Genomic DNA, 12497 nt, shown 5'->3' with positions numbered 1-12497 from the left:
TCTAAGAATTCCCATTCACTGGCTTCCATTTCACTGGAAATTGTTTAACAGTATGTGAATATTTGGTTATGATTACAGTACATCCAGGGTTCCTCAGGTCCATACCATTCACTTCATTCATTGCTCACTCAAATACATAAGGGGAAAGAGGGAAATACCAACAAAAACACAAACAAAAAAATGAAGATAAATCTTTGGCTTGAGAGTAAAGTTCAGTAGAAGTGGTTGAGAAATAGAAAGGCTAAGCTGACCCAGCAGGAGGGAGTGTGTGCTATCTGTCCCTGTTTTCCACCCTGTCTCTTAATCCTATATGACATTTGGCAGGGTGTAGGTCTGAAGAACAAAGAGAATTGTCATATCCTAGAATCAGAAGGGGGAAAGGATATCTAAAGCCTTATATCTGTATCACTGACTGAATTAGCAGCTATCGGCACTTCAGCAGAAAGATTAAATAATGGATCAGCTAAGTGCTTCTCTGAACATAACAAATTCATGTGCTTTATGCACCAGTGGAAGTCGCAGATGTGCATTTTCTGAAACTCTCCTAAGTGGAATTTTCTTTTTTTTTTCCTCCTCAGCACAATGGACAACATTTACAAAGCTCTGCACTATGTAACATCAATTTGTATTTCTGAGGGTCAAACTGTGCCCCTCAGAACAACATATAGCATATTTCACTTCAAATAGAAAGTCTACAAACATGACCACTATCCTAATGTCTTATCACCAACATTATGACAGGGACATTGTACAAGACAGATGCAGCATGTATGGGAAGCCATTAAAATGTCATTTTTCTCCTTCCTGCCAAATGAAATGTCAATTCTCTGTGACTGCAATTGCATAGACCTTTATGATAGCTGATTTTTTAAAAAGTACACAACATTTTTCCATGTGAGTATTACTTATGTCTATTAATTATACCTACTTGCTCTATGAGGGAATCATAAACAAAATTTTCTGTTCATTAGAAAATAGATATCTTCTGCCTTATGTTCATAGGTGCTCTATATATGAATGAAACATAAAATGATCTTGTCATAATTAAAATTATAGAGTTTTGGATGGGGACTCATGTGAAAACTTGGTATAAACACCAGCTTGCTAGATTTGTATGGTTACTCTAAATAAATTTCTAAATAAAGGAGCAACATGCTTACAAACAAGCATATTTCATCATGAACCTTCTTGATTTCACTAAACATCAACTTCAGCCCATCTGTGTCTTACTCAATATGCTCTGGAGCTTTATCTTTGTTTGTTCTGTTATGACCAGCTCCTCATGAACCCATTTGGGGTTTGTTTATTTGGTTTTTGTTTTGACAGAGATACTGGAGTGATTTGCTTTTTCCTTCTCCAGCTCATTTTAGAGATGAGGAAACTGAGGCAAACAGAGTAAAGTTACTTGCTCAGGCACAGACCACTACTAAGTATCTACAGCTGGATTTTGACTCAAGAATATGAGTCATTGACTCCAGGCCTAGAACTCTGTCCACTGTACCACCTAGTTGCTACAGAGAAAAAAAAATCTTCCTATGACCAAGCTGAGTGATGTGTCTCCAACCTTTGTTATTCTGGTCTTTGGATGAAAAGCATGTAGACTGTCACAAGGCCAATATTGAAATATTTTACACCATGGTAAGACCTATTAGATTCAGAAATTCTAACCAAGGATCTATGAATATGTTCTAAGATGACAGACAGACAGACAGATAGATAGAGATAACAATTTACTATAATTGACTTTGAAATCATTTACATTTTATTTTATGCATTTAAAATATTATTCTGAAATGGAACACTTTGGCTTCACCAGTATCTCATTTAGATCCATAACACATGCATAAAAGAGAATCAAAGTCAACCTCTGAATTAGAGTTTATTTTTACTGAGCATAACCCTTGAGTGTCTAGAGTCATCAGGCACTACCTCTCCATTATGGGATATTTTAGTAGAGTTATTGTTGTTGTGTTTGTCCTTAATTCTGGAAGAGGACCATGACATCAAGATGATATGACTTTCAGTGGACTTTGATTGAGTGAGGGAGGGCCAGGTCACCAACCTCTCTTTCTTCCCCTGAGCCATCTGTGTCCAGTGGCCTGATATTCATCATAACCCCTGGAGATGGCCCAGGATACAATGTGAGATCCTGGCCCTTTCAGGCTAAGTTCTTATAGTGCAATCTCACTTCGAGTGAGATACAATCTGAAGTTATTCTTGAGTAACTTCTTTAAGTTACTCAAGGGATGGCCCCTTTAATAAAAAAAGAATCAAACTTGGAATGGAAGACCATCAGGGTAGCTGGGTAAAAGAGAAACAATTACTGTTTAGTTATTAGATCCACTCTGCACTAGGTGGGTGGGGACTTGTGGTCCAGTCTATGAGCTCCAGAGTGATTTGGGTTTAAGGTTTGATCTTTGAGCAGGAAGTGTATCCAGTAAACCCAAAGGAAAAAAGGCAGCTTTTGGCTTTGAGTAGGAAGAAAACAAAATGCACTTACTTTCAAAGTGGGAAATATTAAACTAGTCAAAATAAAAATAATTCAATATTAAATTTAAAATCACAGAAAACAATATACTTTCCATTTTGTGAGCAAATGGAATGGGAGTTGTATTGTGGTTTTACAAAATGAGATATCTGTCAAGTTCATGCAGTGTTGTGTCTTTTTAATTACTTTTAAATGGATTTTTTAAAATGAGGTCATCTCTTGCTCTCTCTTCCCTTCTCTCTCTTCCTTTAGTTTTTCATGAGTTGCCTGCCACCTGAAAATGTAAAGTCAATTTTAGGATGTTAAGATATAGAAATCCTTAAGCTCTATAAAAATGTTGTTGTTTCTGTGACTATGGTTAATCACACAAAATTCTCAGCCTCAGATTTGAGGCTCTCCTAAATTTGACTCTCCCCTGCCTCTTCAATCATATTTCATATTACTGTTCTGCCACTCTCAATTTCTGATAAATTAGCCTGTTAACTCTTCACCATACAAGACATTCCATCTCCTTTCTTATGCCTTTTTGTCCCTAGGTTCTGATGTCATAAATGCTTCCCCTTACCCTTTGCAGAATACCTGTTTTCCTTCAAAGTATAGTTCATAAGATACCTCCTACATGGGACCCTTCCTGATCTCTCTGAAAAGGCCTCTCTTCCTTTGGACATCACACACACACACACACACACAAACACACATACATATATATGTATGTATGTAGTATATGTAAGTATGTGCATATATATGTATATGTGTGTACATACATACATACACACTTAAGAAATAAAATGGAAGAGAATAGGATGGAAACTTTATGAAGCTATTACTGTGTGCCAAGGCTGGTGATACAAATAAAAATGTGAAATAATTCCTGTCCTTAAGGAGTTTAAATTCTAATTAGGGGAGAGAAAATATGTGGAAAGTACTTATATCTGTCGTGTCTATCTACTCTCCATTAATCAATAAGAAAGTCTTAAATACTTACTATGATCCAAGCACTGTTCTGGGCAACTATATACAGAAGACAAAAAAAAACCAACACAATGCCTTACAAACTCAAAGAAGCTTCAGTTTAATTGGGGAAACAGTATGCATGGATAGATATAGATGAATAGATGGATAGATAGATAGATAGATGGATGGATGGATAGATAGATACATAGATGATAGATAGATAAACAGATGGACAGATAGATTCAGATGCCAGTTGGATAGATATCAATATTTATATATGCACCAATATGCTTACCTGTATAGGAATGTATGTATATGTATGTATGTATATAAAACACATTAAAATGATACAAGACAACTTTTTTGGGGGAAAGGCATTAGCATCTGGTAGAGGGTAGGGAGGAATCAGGAAAAATCTTCTGCAGATCACTTGAGCACAGATTTCAAAGAATTGTGAATTTCCAAAGTGGGAATGTAAAGAGAGAGTACATTATAGGAGTGAGGGAAAAAATAATGTAAAATCTCAAAGATCAGAGATAGTGTAATGTGTAATGTGTTATAACACAGGGATAGTCAGATGGGACCTGGTTGTGAAGAGCTTTAAATGCCAAGCAGAAGAATCCATATTTAATTTTAGAAGTAGCAAGGAGAAGAGGGCCCTGGAAAGCTGTTGCAGGGGAGGAGTAATCAGGTACATTTCTCAGGTAGAAATATGTCTGTACCCCTGGCCTATTGACATATCTTTCTCTCCCTTTCCTTCCATTTCAAACCTTTCCCTGGCTTGTGGTTTGTTTCTTTAAAAACAGAAGAGCCTTTTTTGACTACCGATCTGCTTGACAGATTACCATAAGAGAAATGGCTATCAGAGGTTATCCCTGAGCTTCAGTTATTGGCATATTGGTTTCCTGAATACCTGACTGTGACCCTTTTAAACTTTGAAGTGTGTCCTTTTACATAATGACTAAAGTTGGTTGTAACTGGATTTTATGTGGGCACTTTGGACAAGTTTTTATTATTTCATTTTATAGCCTGGACCTCAATAGAAATAATAGGAATATGTATGCTTAGTCCACTTTAGAGCAAGCCACTGGAGAAAATTAAGAGTGAGGAGATGGCAAAGAGATGAGACTTGCGCTTTAGGAAAGTAATTTTTCCAGCTATGTGAAGGACTGATGCAAATGGGAAGAAATCTGAGACGAGTAAATCAGTTAGAAAGCTGGAGGAAGAATCAGTGACAGCCTACTTAGAATGGTAACCATGTGATTAAAAAAAAAAAAAGGAAAAATATGAGAGATGTGCAGATAAAAAAGAAAGTTTAGCTGTTGATTGGATTCACTATAATACAAGTTTCTTCTCTATGTATCCCCAGCACCTAACATAGGGACTTGCATATGGTAAGTGCTGAATTAATTGACTTGATTAATGTCATTTTAATATAGACTAATTAGAAAAAAAGAAGTAAATCTTGGAAGTAACAAATAGAACTGCATTCACTATGAAGCCAAATTCAAATGAACCCAATTGCTTACTAGACCGTTAAATCTTTGAAGGCTGAGTCCATATTCTTATCAAACACATCTTAAAATAATCTTTTATAAAACTCTCCCACAATTAATAATCTGCTCACTACTTGAAAACCTACAGTGACAATGTACTCATTCTCCCTTGATTCTATCTATTATACTCATGGAAAACTGAATTTGTTAGGAAGTGTTTTCTTTTGCTATTGAAACTAAAATTTTCTTTTCTAAACTATCCATGCATCTATTTTTAAAAACCCAGCATTTTTCATAAGAGTGGTTGTCTATCAGTGTCTTCCTATCCTATTCATATTCAGTTGACTTTTTGATGTGATAGCTAGGAATTTGTTATACGTATTAAATTTACAGGAGACCCTTGGAAAATATAGCAAATGCTGATATTCCCCAGCTGTTGGAACTCTTCCCCACCTTCCTGGAAATCATTTTTGTATTTGGTTGCTACAAAATATTCTTTGTATTTATTTACCTGTGTACATGTTGTGGGCTCCCAGTAGAACACAAGTGGCTGAAAGCATGAACCATTTTTTTTTTCCAGTACCTATCACCACATGTAGCATGTAGATAAGTAACAAATGTTTTTTAAATTAATGACTAAATGAAGTTCCATCACTACTGATACATAGAAACCTGATAGAAAAGTTACATTTATATTAACATAGAAAGAATGCCTATGTCAGCACGTCATCAAAACATCAAAATGCTTGAATATTTGCTTTATCGAGATAAAATGTCACTAGGATTGACAGGATTTTTTACTTTGGGAACACTGTATAGGCACAGCATAGTTAACATTTTGCTTGATGGGTAGCCTCAGATTGAACGCACTCTAAATATCCACATGTAGGTGATTCACAAACAAGTTAAATAGTTTAAACTCCCTAGATTATAACTAATTGCATTGCAACATAAAGCTGTATTGAGTAGGAATGGAAAAAATACCTGCACAGCACTTTTAAAGAATCAATTTATAAAGCAGAAAGTGAATGAAAAGGACTGCCAGAAACTTTATGTGCGTGTTATTGTTCTTAAAAATTATTTATTTACTCGTGCCTCGTTTTATGAAGTCCCACCACTTAAATATATGATATCAACATAAAACGTTGTGTCCATTCACAAGCCAGTTGGAATTGAGTGGCGACATTCAGTATAAAACCTTGTCACTAATGAGACTTCTAATGTCATAATTTGGAATTACATAAAAATACTTTTTGATCCCCCAGTCCCCTTATTGAACATATCCTTTAAATAAGTCAAAGACAGAAAGAGTCTATAGATACTAAAATATTCAACCTCCTTGTACATTTGTTGTTGGTGGTGATTCTTTTCAATCATGTACAGTTCTCTGTGACCCCATTTGGGGTTTTCCTGGCAAATATAGAGGAGTGATTTGCCTTTTCTTTCTCTGGTTCATTTTACAGATGAAGAAACTAAGACAAAAATTCTCCGGGTCACACCGTTAGAGTCTGAGGCCAAATTTGAACTCATCTTCTTGATTTCAGACATAGCACTCTAAACACTGCACCACTTAGCTGTTGAATAGTGGTTTTAGCCCTTTATTAATAGAATATTACATGAAGAATGGGATAAAACGATAGAATAACTACAAGCCTAAATAAAACCATAGCTGATTTACATGGAACTTCAGATCTAGGTAATTTATATTACCAACTATTTCTTACACTCCTTTAATGTAATTCCTCTGTATGGAATTAATTATAATACATATCATGAAGCATTTATGATCAATCATTGTATATATGAGACCAAATCAGAAATTAACAACAGACTAAATACATGAAGAAATCATATACGAGAATCATGGTCAGCTGCTGGAAGGTCAGGGAGACAAGTTAAGCCTTCATTGGTTTTCATTGATCTGGAGGAAGATCAGCAGTGTTTGCTAAAAGAAGAAAACAAACCTTCCAGATGCAAAGAGAAGTACAAGAAATTGTCAGTTTCAGGCTGTGTTCAGGACTTTGTCTACCAGGTCCCATAAAATTTCTTCCTTCTAAAAATTTACTCTTTAAATTCTGACATTGTAAGTATCCTTTCTCCCTCTGGTGGGATGACTCCTTCTAGAGTTTCACTTTTAGATGAGGTGGAGGTAGGAAGGAAGGTTGCCAAACCAGCCTCACCTACTTTTCTCTCCAGGAAACATTGCGAAAAGGTCTCTACCAAGATCTGGTGTAGAAACTACCTTAGCTTTTGCAGTTTCATTTTATGCTTTCTCCTCTTCCCCTAATTAGAATATAAATTCCTTGAAGTCAGGAACTGTCTTTCTGCTTGTATTTGTATTCAAAGCACTTAGTACCCTGTATGGTCCGTCTAAGCACTAAAAAAATACTTGTCAGCTCATACCCATAGGATTTCTGTGTTTGTTTTCCCTGTTCCTAGAGACAAAACTGTGAACTATAACCTGTGATGTTGAATTGCAACAGCTGTAGGGGTTTGTCTTTCCAAATGTCTTCTCTAAACTTCATGCTCAGAGTCTTTGACTTCCATTGTGATAAAATCTTCTCGAGCCAAGACAGCATACCTTCTATGGTTGGACAAAAATTCTCAGAGTCAAATGTAACCATTTTGGTTTTTAAGTAATATTTTATTTATCCCAATTATATATTAAGACAATTTTTAGCATTGGTGTTTACAAAATTTTGAGCTCCACATTTTTTTTCCTTCCCTCCCACCCCTAGTCCTTTCTGAGAATGGTAAATTATACACATGCTCTTATGGAAAACATATTTCCATATTAGTCAAAGGTGTGAAGGAAGAAACAAGTCAAAAGGAAAAAAAAACCATGAAAAATGAATAAAGCAAGTGAAAAAACTATGCTTCCCTCTGCATTCAGAGTCCATCAGTTCTTTATCTGGATGGGCATGCCATTTTCCTTCATGAGTCCTTTGTGCTTCGCTTGGTCATTGTGTTTTCTGAGAAGAGCTGAGTTAATCATTGGTGATCATCATACAATGTTGTTGACATTGTGGACAATGTTCTCCTGGCTTTGGACATTTCACTCTGTAACAATTTCTTACAGGTTTTTCTGAAATCTGCCTGTATATAATTTCTTATTGCAAATACTAAGTTCTTTTCCCAAAGTCCAGGATCTTTGAGTTTATTAAACTCTAGGTTACTATGGTCATTAACTACAGTGCCTTGGTACCTTATCTATTCCTCTGATCCACCACTATATTTCTTAGACAGTACCAAATAATTTTGATGACTAGTGCCTTGTAATATAATTTGAGATCTGGTATTGCTAGACTATCTTCCTTTGTATTTTTTTCCATTAATGCCCTTGATATCCTTGGTCTTTTGTTCTTCCAGGTGAAGTTTGTTATTATTTTTTCTGGATCTCTCAAGTTTTTTTGTAGTTTGATTGATATGGCACTGAATAAGTAAATTGATTTAGATAGAATTATCATTTTTATTATATTAACTCAGCCTACCCATGAGCAATTGACATTTTCAATTGTTTAGAGTTGACTTTATTTGTGAAGCATTTTGTAATTGTGTTCATATAGTTCCTTGGTTTCTCTTGGTAGGTAAACTCCCAAACATTTTATATTGCTTAATTATTTTAAATGAAATTTCTCTTTCTACCTTTTGCTGCTGGGCTTTGTTGGTCATATAAAGAAATATAGATAACTTATATGGGTTTAACATATACCCTGCAAATTTACTAAAGTTGTTAACTATTTCTGATAGTTTTTTATCGATTATCTGTATTTCTCTAAATATACCATCATAACATCTGCAAAGAGTGATAAAAGATTGCCTATTCTAATTCCTTCAATTTATTTGTCTTCTTTTATTGCTACAGCTTAACATTTCTAGTGCAATGTTGAATAATGGTGGTGATAATGGGAAACCTTGCTTCACGCTGACCTTACTGGGAAGGCTTCTAGCTTATTCCCATTATAGAAAATATTTGCTGATGATTGTAGATAGATATTACTTATAATTTTAAGGAATATATTCTTTATTCCCTATTCTATCTATCATCTTTAATAGGAATGAGTGCTGTATTTTTTCAAAAGCTTATTCAGGATCTTTCAAAATAAACATATGATTTCTGTTGTGTTTGTTATCGATATGGCCAAATTATATTGATAATTTTCCTAACATTGAGCCAACATTGAATTTCTGATATAAATATCCCCAGTAATATTATATAATCCTTATGATATATTGATGCAATCATCTTGCTGGTATTTTGTTCAAAATTTTTGTATCTATATTCATTAGGGAAATTGGACTGTAGTTTTATTTCTCTGTTTTAGAGCTTCCTGGTTTAGGTATCAGCACCATATTTGTGTCATAAAAAGAAGCTTCATAGGGTGCCAACTTTGCTTATTTTTTCCCAAATGATTTATGTAGTATTGGAATTAATTGTTCTTTAAATGTTTGGTAGAATTCACTTGTGAACCCATTTGTCACTGGGGATTTTTTCTTAGGGTGTTCATTAATGGCTTGCTCAATATATTTTTTTTTCTAAAATGGGATTATTTCCATATCTGTTAATCTGGTTAATTTATATTTTCATAGATATTTAATGATTTCACTCTGATTGTCAGATTTAATAGCATATAATTTGGCAAAATATTTCCTAATGGTTGCTTTAATTTCTTCATTTGTGGTTATTTTACTCTTTTCATTTTTGATACTAGATATTGGATTTTCTTCTTTCTTTTTATATTGAATCTAATTAACCAGTGATTTATTTTCACAATACCAGCTCCTAGGTTTCTGTATCTGCTCAATAGATTTTTTCTTTCAATTTTATTAAATTTACCTTTGACTTTATAAATTTCCAAATTGATGCTCAATTGAGAATTTTTAATTTGTTCTTTTCCTAGTATTTTGGCTACATGTCCAATTCATTTAGCTGTTCCCTTTTTTATTTTGTTGATGTTAATATTCAGAGAAATAAATTTTCCCCTAAGCACTGCTTTGCCTTCATTCCATATATTTGGGGGGTTTATCTCATTATTGTCATTCTCTTTAATGAAATCAGTGATTGTTTGAATTATTTGTTCTTTGATCCACTTATTCTTTTGGATTAGATTATTTAGTTTCTAACTAATTTTTACTCAACTTCCCACTTCTCTTTCTTGAATGCAATCTTATTGCATTATAACCTAAATTGTACATTTAATATTTCTGCCTTTCACTTAATTTTAAAGTTTTTATGACCTAATTCATCATAGGTGTCACATGCTATGGAAAGAAAAAGTATATTCCTTACTTTTCTCTAAATGTATGTCATACCTAACTTTTCTAATATTCTATTTACCTCTTCAGTTTATTTTTGGTTGTCTTTTGTTTGGATTTATCAAGTTCTGAAAGAGGACAGTTGAGGTCCCTCACTAGTATAGTTTTGCAGTCTATTTCTTCCTGTAACTTCCTTAACTTCTCCTTTAAGAATCTGGATGCTATACCACTTGCTGTATACGTGTTTAGTTTTGATATTGCTTCATTGTATATGGTAATGTTTAGGAAGATGTGGTTTCTTTCTTACCTATTTTTAATCAGTTCTATTTTTTCTTCACTTTATCTGAGATCAGGATTGCTACCCCTGCTTTTTACTCTTCATCTGAATCAGAATAGATTCTTCTCAAGCCCCTTATCTTTACTTGGTGTATGTCTCTCTGCTTCAAATATGTTTCCTGTGAGCAACCGATTATAGGATTCTAGTTTAAGATCTATTCTTCTATCCACTTTCATTTTATGGGAGAATTCTCCCATTCATATTCACAGTTATGATTGTTAACTGTATTATCCTCTGTCCTATTTTTCCCCCCATAGGTTCTTTCTTTCCTTTGTGCTTCTGTCTAACACTCTCCCTAGAATTCCCTCCCTTCTTTCAGTCCCCCCCCTCCACTCTTCATTTAATCTCATCTCTTCCTACTTTCTTGTTGGGTAAGATGGATTACTATATGCAAATGATTGTGTATATTTTCCCCCTCTGCATCTGATGAGAATATGGTTCAAACAATGCCAGTCACCAAACTTCCCATCTTTACTCCATTGTGTTGGGTCTTTGGCTCCTCGTCATGTGATATAATTTACCCCTTTCTACTTCTCTCTTTTATGTTCACCCAGTGTACTCCACTTTCTCATCTCTTAATTATGTTTTAAGTCATTCCCTCAAATTCATCTTATACCTGTACCCTCCATCTATGTATTTTCCTTTTACCTGTACTATTGCTGATAAAAGCTTTAAGAATTGCAAATATCATCTTCTGATGTAGAGATCTAAACATAAAACCTCTCATTTATTTTTTCCTTTTTTGCTTTTTTTTAAGATTCTCTTGGGTCTTGATATTGGAGATCAATTGTATTGGTGTTGTTCAATTTTGGTCTTTTCCTTATGAAAGCTTGAATTTTTTCTATTTTCTTGAATGACTGTATTTTTCCTTTGAAGTATTATGCCTAATTTCACTGGGTAAGTGATTCTTGGCCATAGTTCTCACTCCTTTGCCTCCTACAGTATCATGTTCCATGACCTCTGTTCCTTTAATGTTATACTTGCTAAGGCCTGTGTAATCCTAATTGTGGCTCCATAATATTTTAATGCTTTCTTTCTGGCCACTTGCAGCATTTTTTCTTTGACCAAATAGTTCTGAAAGTTGGCTCATAATGTTCCTTGGAGTTATTTTTTTTTAATGTTGGAATCTCTTTACTAAGGTGGATTCTTTCAATGCCTATTCTGCCCTCTTCTTCTAGGACATCAGTGGAGTTTTCCTTGATAATATTTTGAAAGATGCTATTCAGGTCCTCCTTTTGATGATGGCTTTTAAGTAATCCAATGATTCTGACGTCTCTGTATCTGTTTTCCAGGTCAGGTTTTTTCCCAATTATGTATTTTACATTTTTTTCCTCTTTCTTTCATTCTTTTCAATGTGTCTGATTGATTTTTGTTATTCCATAGAGTCATTAGTTTCCACTTGTCCAGTTCTTTTAAGGAATTGTTTTCCTTAGTTAACTTTTGTACTTTCTTTTACATTTGGACAATTCTGCTTTTTAAAGAGTTATTTTCTTCAGTGGATTTTCATATTTCCTTTTCAATTTGGCCAATGATATCTTTTAAAGCAGTTGTTCTATTTTTTCCAAACTGTTGACTTTTTTCATCATTCTTTTGCATCATTCTCATTTCTTTTTCTCCACTTTTTGCTTTTACTTCTCTTATATGATCTTTAAGCTCCTTTTTGTGTCATTCCATGAATTCTTTCTGGGCACAAGACCACTTCTCACTTTTCTTTTCAGTCTTAGCAATTTGACATCATTGTCTTCTTTTGAGTTTGTCTTGATATTCCCTGTTACCATAATAACTTTCTACAACCAGATTCTTTTGTTATTGTTGATGTTTTGCTCATTTCTTAGCTTTTTTTTTTCTTAAAAAAATGAGCTTTTGTCTCATGGTGAAACTGGTACTATCTCAGGTTTCTTATGCCATGGGTTGCAAATGCTGGCTATTTACTTGTGTCTGCACTGATGATGCTCCAAAGTCCATG

Source organism: Notamacropus eugenii, chromosome 5 (genome assembly GCF_028372415.1).
Source record: "Notamacropus eugenii isolate mMacEug1 chromosome 5, mMacEug1.pri_v2, whole genome shotgun sequence".
NCBI lineage: Eukaryota > Metazoa > Chordata > Mammalia > Diprotodontia > Macropodidae > Notamacropus > Notamacropus eugenii.
Note: the sequence above shows the minus strand (reverse complement) of the source record.